The sequence below is a fragment of the Physeter macrocephalus genome, chromosome 5 (genome assembly GCF_002837175.3).
Source record: "Physeter macrocephalus isolate SW-GA chromosome 5, ASM283717v5, whole genome shotgun sequence".
Lineage (NCBI taxonomy): Eukaryota > Metazoa > Chordata > Mammalia > Artiodactyla > Physeteridae > Physeter > Physeter macrocephalus.
Genome location: NC_041218.1, coordinates 99,924,540 through 99,930,552, shown reverse-complemented (window position 1 = coordinate 99,930,552; position 6,013 = coordinate 99,924,540). Strand labels below are relative to the sequence as shown.

The window sequence follows — 6,013 nt, the reverse complement described above, 5'->3', positions numbered from 1 at the left end:
TTCGAGCCCTGGTCCGGGAAGATCCCACATGCCGCAGAGCAACTAAGCCCGTGCCCCACAACTACTGAGCCTGCGCTCTATACCCTGCGAGCCACAACTACTGAGCTCGCGTGCCACAACTACTGAAGCCCGTGCGCCTAGAGCCCGTGCTCCGCAACAAAGAGAAGCCACCGCAATGAGAAGCCTGCGCACTGCAACAAAGAGTAGCCCCCGCTCACTGCAACTGGAGAAAGCCTGCACACAGCAACGAAGACCCAACGCAGCCAAAAATAAATAAATAAATAAATTATTTTTTTAAAAAGGTAGGCCACAGAGAGGAGGAAGATCTGTGACACATAACCAACAAAGAACTGGAACATATAAACAATTTCTACAAATCAGTAACAGAAATAGGAAAGTCGGCAAAGGCTATAAAGAGGACATTCAGAGAGGAGGAACCCGAACTGCCATTGAGCATAGGGCTGCATGGTCTCCCGAGCAACTGCAATCATGACCAAAATGATGGCGTCACCCATCAGCTGACAAAAAGGAAAGGAAACCGCTGAGGTAATCAGAGAGAAGGGCAGGAGGAGCGTAACTCTCCATACACCACTGGGGGGTGCGCCCCCAGAACAGCACTTCTCCGAGCATGGGGCATAAAATCTACATGTGGAACAGACAATGGGAAGCTGTATTGCAGAGAAAGAGCCAGCACAGCTTCATGGCGCTGCCCCAATGTTGCTACCGGGCACCTGAGGGCACAGCCAAGACAGTGTGCAAGTCGCTGCCTGAGAGAATGTAAGCACACACGCAGGAGAGGAGCTGCACCGTGCTCAGAAGAGGTCAGGGAGTCGAGAGCGGGTCACGGGGCCAGGAGGGAGGAGGGTCCTGGGGTAGAAAGGGGGTCACAGAGTGAGGAGGACACCACATCAGAGATTATCTAGTAACCCGTGGGGGTGAACAAACAAATGACAGCAGGTTCAATCAGTGGCCCGGTGTATGAGGCTGAATAACTGGAAACAGAGCTTAAAGATGAAGGGTAACGACTGAGTGGTGCTAGCGTTGGGGGAAGGACACACCCGTCATCACAAGAGAGAGACAGAAGAAGCTGGGGGCTCACAGTCAACCAATCAATCACAAAAGTAGGAACACCTCCTCCAGCACACATCCAAGTCGGGACACAGAATTCACCTATTAGAAGGATTTGCTAATTGCATCGCAGGTGCAGGTGACAGGCACCATGCTCTGGTTCTCAGAGAAAGGTACAAAGATTTTAATATATTTCCAGAAAGAGAGATATAAAAATAAGGAGACAAGCATGTACACTGACAGGGCCCAGAGGCAGGGGCGCCCAGCAGCTCCAGCAGGAGCCCAGTGAGCTCATCCACTGCCACATATGGTTTCTAAACACTGTCCTCAAACAAAGCAGTCAGGCTCCTTGGAGAATGGGTGGAAGAGAAAATACGAGATGAGCCTGGAGCACCTGGCAGTGCCAGAAAGTAAGGAAGTGCTCAAAAAACCACAGGATGCAGAATGCCAAAAGGACAAAGAAGCCAACCGGAGAGCTCCCAATGGGCAGAGCTGGAACTGATATGAGTGGCTAAATATATAGAACAGCACTGGATTATAATGCAGAGAATAGGGACTTCCCTGGCAGTCCAGTGGGTAAGACTCCGTGCTCCCAACGCAGGGGGCCTGGGTTCGATCCCTGGTCGGGGAACTAGATCCCGCATGCATGCCACAACTAAGAGTTGTTCAGAAAGGTCACAGAGCCGCACCTCCGGTCAAGGGAGCCACTTGGAGGCTTGGCAGGTAGGAGGAGGGTGCCTATGACCTCGGTGAGCAAGGGAGGCGCACAGCTCCGAGCCAGCTCTGCCACTGACTTGTCGAGTGACCCTGAGCGGATGCCTCAAGCTTCTCACCTGTAAAATGGGGACGCATTAGTACCGACCTCAGGGATGTGAGGGTTAAATGGGCCGCGATATATACATAAAGCACGCAGAGCAGAGCCGGCCCAGAGCAGGTGTCACGATCATCAACATCTTGACTCACCTGGGTCATCAGTCCTGTAACCACTGCCACTGTTTTGTCAAAGAGAAGAAGCGGTCGTGCCAGGCAAGACCTGGGCTTTTAAAACCAGGCAGGGTTTAGAATTTAATCAAAAAGTGATGGGTAGTCACCACAGCGTTGGAACAGGGAGTGACATCATTTGATTGTTTTAAAAGGTCCCTGCAAAGTTGCCGTGTGGAGGCGATCGGATGGCAGGACGCCCACTGCATGGGAAAGGAGGCTGGTCAGTGCTGGCGGGAGTCGGGGTGGTGGGGTGTCAGCAGGGATGGGAAGAGCTGTGGAGGCGAGGGTGCTGGGGGCCCCAGCCTGCAGGCGGCACAGGAGCCTGAGGGTGGCAGGAGGGCGGGCACCTGGAGGGCCGGCAGAGCCCGACACTCAGAACGTGGGGGCTAAGGGTGGAGGGCCAGTGACCCCCACTAGAGGGCTGCCTCACCTCACCCACCCGCTTTCCTCAGCCCGCTCATCGCATCCTTTCCCCTCACCGCCAACCTCTACCAGGACCAGGCTTCCTCCCTGATGGCAAGAGGGGTGACTCTCCCCCTTCACACTCAACACCAGGACACAGACGGCACCGCAGACACACACAGAGCAGGCATGGTGTTATCTGCTCACCCTGCACTTACACAGGCAGCCACATGCATAGCTGTCATGGGGTCCCATATGAGATCACAATCTTCCAGAAGAAAAACCACACCTAACATGGGGTCTAACACACTGGTATACGGTTGGGACAAGTTTTGAACAAATTAAATGTAAACCACAGAACTTACGAAATACATACATCATAATCTTATGGAAGACCTTCTCCCCGTTTCCTTTAAATCCATCCGAAAAGCTTCAAGGTACCAATGTCTGAGTTTTGTTTTCAATCTCACAAGAACACCCTGGAACTCTAAGTAGAGATGCAGTCCATCCCCTCAGCTGTGAAGGCCCGGAGTTACCAGGGGTGGAGAGGGGTTTTCCACTGCAGCCTAAGGCCCAGGCTGAAGGTGTCCTATTGCGGGTCAGCCCTCAGGTCAGCCTTCTGCATATGCACCAGTTTCCTCTCAGTAAAGTCTAGAACGTCTTTTCTGCAGGCAAAAACGCAAACCTGGAATTCAAGACCATAACCCATTAAATTCTGATAAGTAAGTATCGATCACGAACTCAAGGCCCGGTGCACTGAAACAGGACCCTGGCATAAGACTGGGTGGCCAGCACAGGGGCAGCTGCAGGCCCAGGCCCTGTCCGGCCATTTCTATCCTCTCTGCTCTCAAGCTCCCTGAGATGGAACTGGCCTGGCTCCTCCATCCCCACCTCAGGTTCCCGCTGCCTGGCTCTCGCCCGCCCCCTAGACTGTAAATCCAAACAGAAAAAGTCAAGGCAGGGGAAGCAGCCCTCTTCTCAGCCAGGCATTCGCATCACTCCCTCCACACCTTCTCCACCCTCGGCCAGGCCAGGCCGGGAGGAGGTGCACCAACCCCTGAAGACCTTCACTCGGGTGTGGCACGGCGTGTATCTACATTTGCAAAGAGAAAATCTCCAATGAACTAAGGAGTCTGCTACTGAATGGAATCTTAGGGTAAATGATTTTGGTAAAGTGAAGCATTATTTTGACACAGCAAAGCTCCACTCCTCACTGAACACTATATAACACAGAACTTCGACGTCAACTAGAAATGCTGAGTCCTGGGGGCCTGGGCTGTGCTCTTGCTTCTTGCTGTCAAGGTCAACGGGCCAGCCCCGCCCTCCCCCTCCACCACCACCCCCTTCTCCCTCCTCCTCCTCCTCTTCCCCACACCTACCACCTTCCCCCAAACCCCCCCCCCCCCTCCCCCCCCCTCCACCACCACCCCCCCCCCCCCACACACACACACACACACACACACACACACGGCGGCTCCTGCTCGACTCCTCCCACAGATATCCTGTCCCTCACGGCCACACACTGCTCCAGCCCTCACACCTCACCCAACCTTAAAGACAAACAAACAGGGACTCAAAATCCTGCTCCCAACCTGCCTTCCCTTCAGGAAGTCACTTTCTCTCCACCTCACCTTCCAGCACGCCCCACTGTGAAACTCTGGCCAGCCCAGCGACTTCCAAGTGTCAAAGCCAAACTGGCCTTTCATAGGTTTCAGAACCTGCTTTCCCCTACAACATCTGCCACCAACATCCTGCCCTAGACACCCGGTCTCCCTCTCTCTCCTCCACCATCACACCCACCACCACCTGGTCTCCCTTGGCTGACCTCTCCTCCCCATAAGCTCCAGGCGACACAGCAGTAACCCTGCCTCTTCCACACACACCCCTGGAAACACTGCAACAGTGAGGTATCCTGTCTGCATCCCCAACCTCATCCACTGTGACTGCTCCCTGTTAACTTTCAAACAAGCCAGAGTACGGAAATCTTGAGTCAGAAACCACTGGGGAGCCCACTCTCCACAAGACAGACCCACTTCTTCAGCATGACACGCTGGGTGCCTCACTGCGTTATCCCAGCCCCCCAGGTACACAGACAAGCCCTCTCTCCTCCGACCTCCCGCGGGGCCACAAGAACCCCAGCACTGACTGTACAGGAATTCCTCCCGACAGGGTGCCTGCCCTTCGCAGCCTGCCGGCCCCCCATGCCATCTCCCCCACAGTCGGGCACAGTCTCCCCACCGACTGCCCCTGGTGCTCCTGTCTGCTTTGTTTTTGGAAGGGAGGAGGGTTGCTGCTGTGAGCGTGTGTGCACACACATGGCACAGCAGAAGCTGCACTCCAGACTCTAACACAGCACAGGCGGTCCACACAGTGTCAGGACCGGACTCAGCAGCTCTGAGCTGATGTGACACTGAGAAGCAATGAGCACCCGACCCTAGCGAGAAAGTGAAAGACTAGGCAAAGGGGTTCACGTGTCAGACCTCCTTAAGGCAAGGACGGTCTTCGAAGGACTTCAGATAAAAAAATAAAGCAGAATAATTTAGTGCTCGAGGACACAGACTCTGGAGTCAAAGTCCCTGCTGGGCCAGAGACCAGCGGTGGAACCCTGGACAAGCTGGCCCGGCTCTCCAAGCCTTGGTGTGCTCATCAGTGCAATGAGGGATGTAACCCCTCACTGCGGAAACAGCATGGGCTTGTGAGCTAACAGACCGGCAGTGGCTGACACCCCCAGAACCCACCTACGGTTTGTGTTGATCCAATCCTTATCCCCAGTTTGCACACAGGAGGCTGCACAATTCAGGTCCAGACACACGCTCCAGGCCCAGCTGGGGCCTCTGGGTGCCGGTCACCTGCCCTCCCACACGACCCTGAGCCCTGAGAGTGTGCGGTCAGACTTTCACGCTGACAAAACGCACTTCTCCATACACATCCAGGGTCACGCGTGGCTGTTTTCGCCTCCTGACAACAGCTCAGCTTGGAAGAGATGACGGCCCAAGAGTACAGCCAAAGCAACAACGTGCCATGGGAGCACTAACGCCTGCTGGATTTCAGTCTCTGCAAATAGTACTTTCCGTTCGCATAGTTACAGGCTGCCAGGGAATTTTAGCTGTGAAGAGAGTGAAGACAGGCTGGAGAGACACTCCTACTATTTACGAAGTTCTGTGTCCGACTCGATCCTCCCTAACAGCCCCCTCCCCGCGTATATATGAGCTGAGACCCTCCAGCAAGTGCTGTTCTGGGGGTGCCGAACGGACGGCTGGACAAGACCCAGGCCCCGGGCCGGCAGGTCCTCCCGCAGCGCCGGCCCTCTGCTGATGCCGCCGCCGCGCAGCCTCGCTGAGCTACTCTGCTGCTCGGCTCCTGCTGCCCGCCCCCACACAGCGCGAACTGAATTTTACTGCCTCCTACAAAGTGCTTCAGAGGAGCCTCTTAGACCACGGTATACATCTGCAATCTCCGTAATTTTGCCCTTTAAAGAAGCAGAACTAGACGCTCTATCAAACATAATTACCTCATTGGACTAACAATGCCTGAGGAATGCAGCCCCGTTTCTGGCAAT

The 6,013-nt window shown here is 54.7% G+C and overlaps 1 long non-coding RNA gene across 1 annotated transcript; it reads right to left on the bottom strand.

Moving 5' to 3' along the window:
• Nucleotides 1-406: 406 nt before the first annotated feature.
• Nucleotides 407-5,800, bottom strand: LOC114486251 (uncharacterized). Its single transcript, XR_003679660.1, has 3 exons — nt 5,193-5,800; nt 2,831-3,139; nt 407-2,252 (listed from the first exon to the last, which is right to left on the bottom strand). It is a non-coding gene; the product is annotated as an uncharacterized lncRNA (long non-coding RNA).
• Nucleotides 5,801-6,013: the final 213 nt, after the last annotated feature.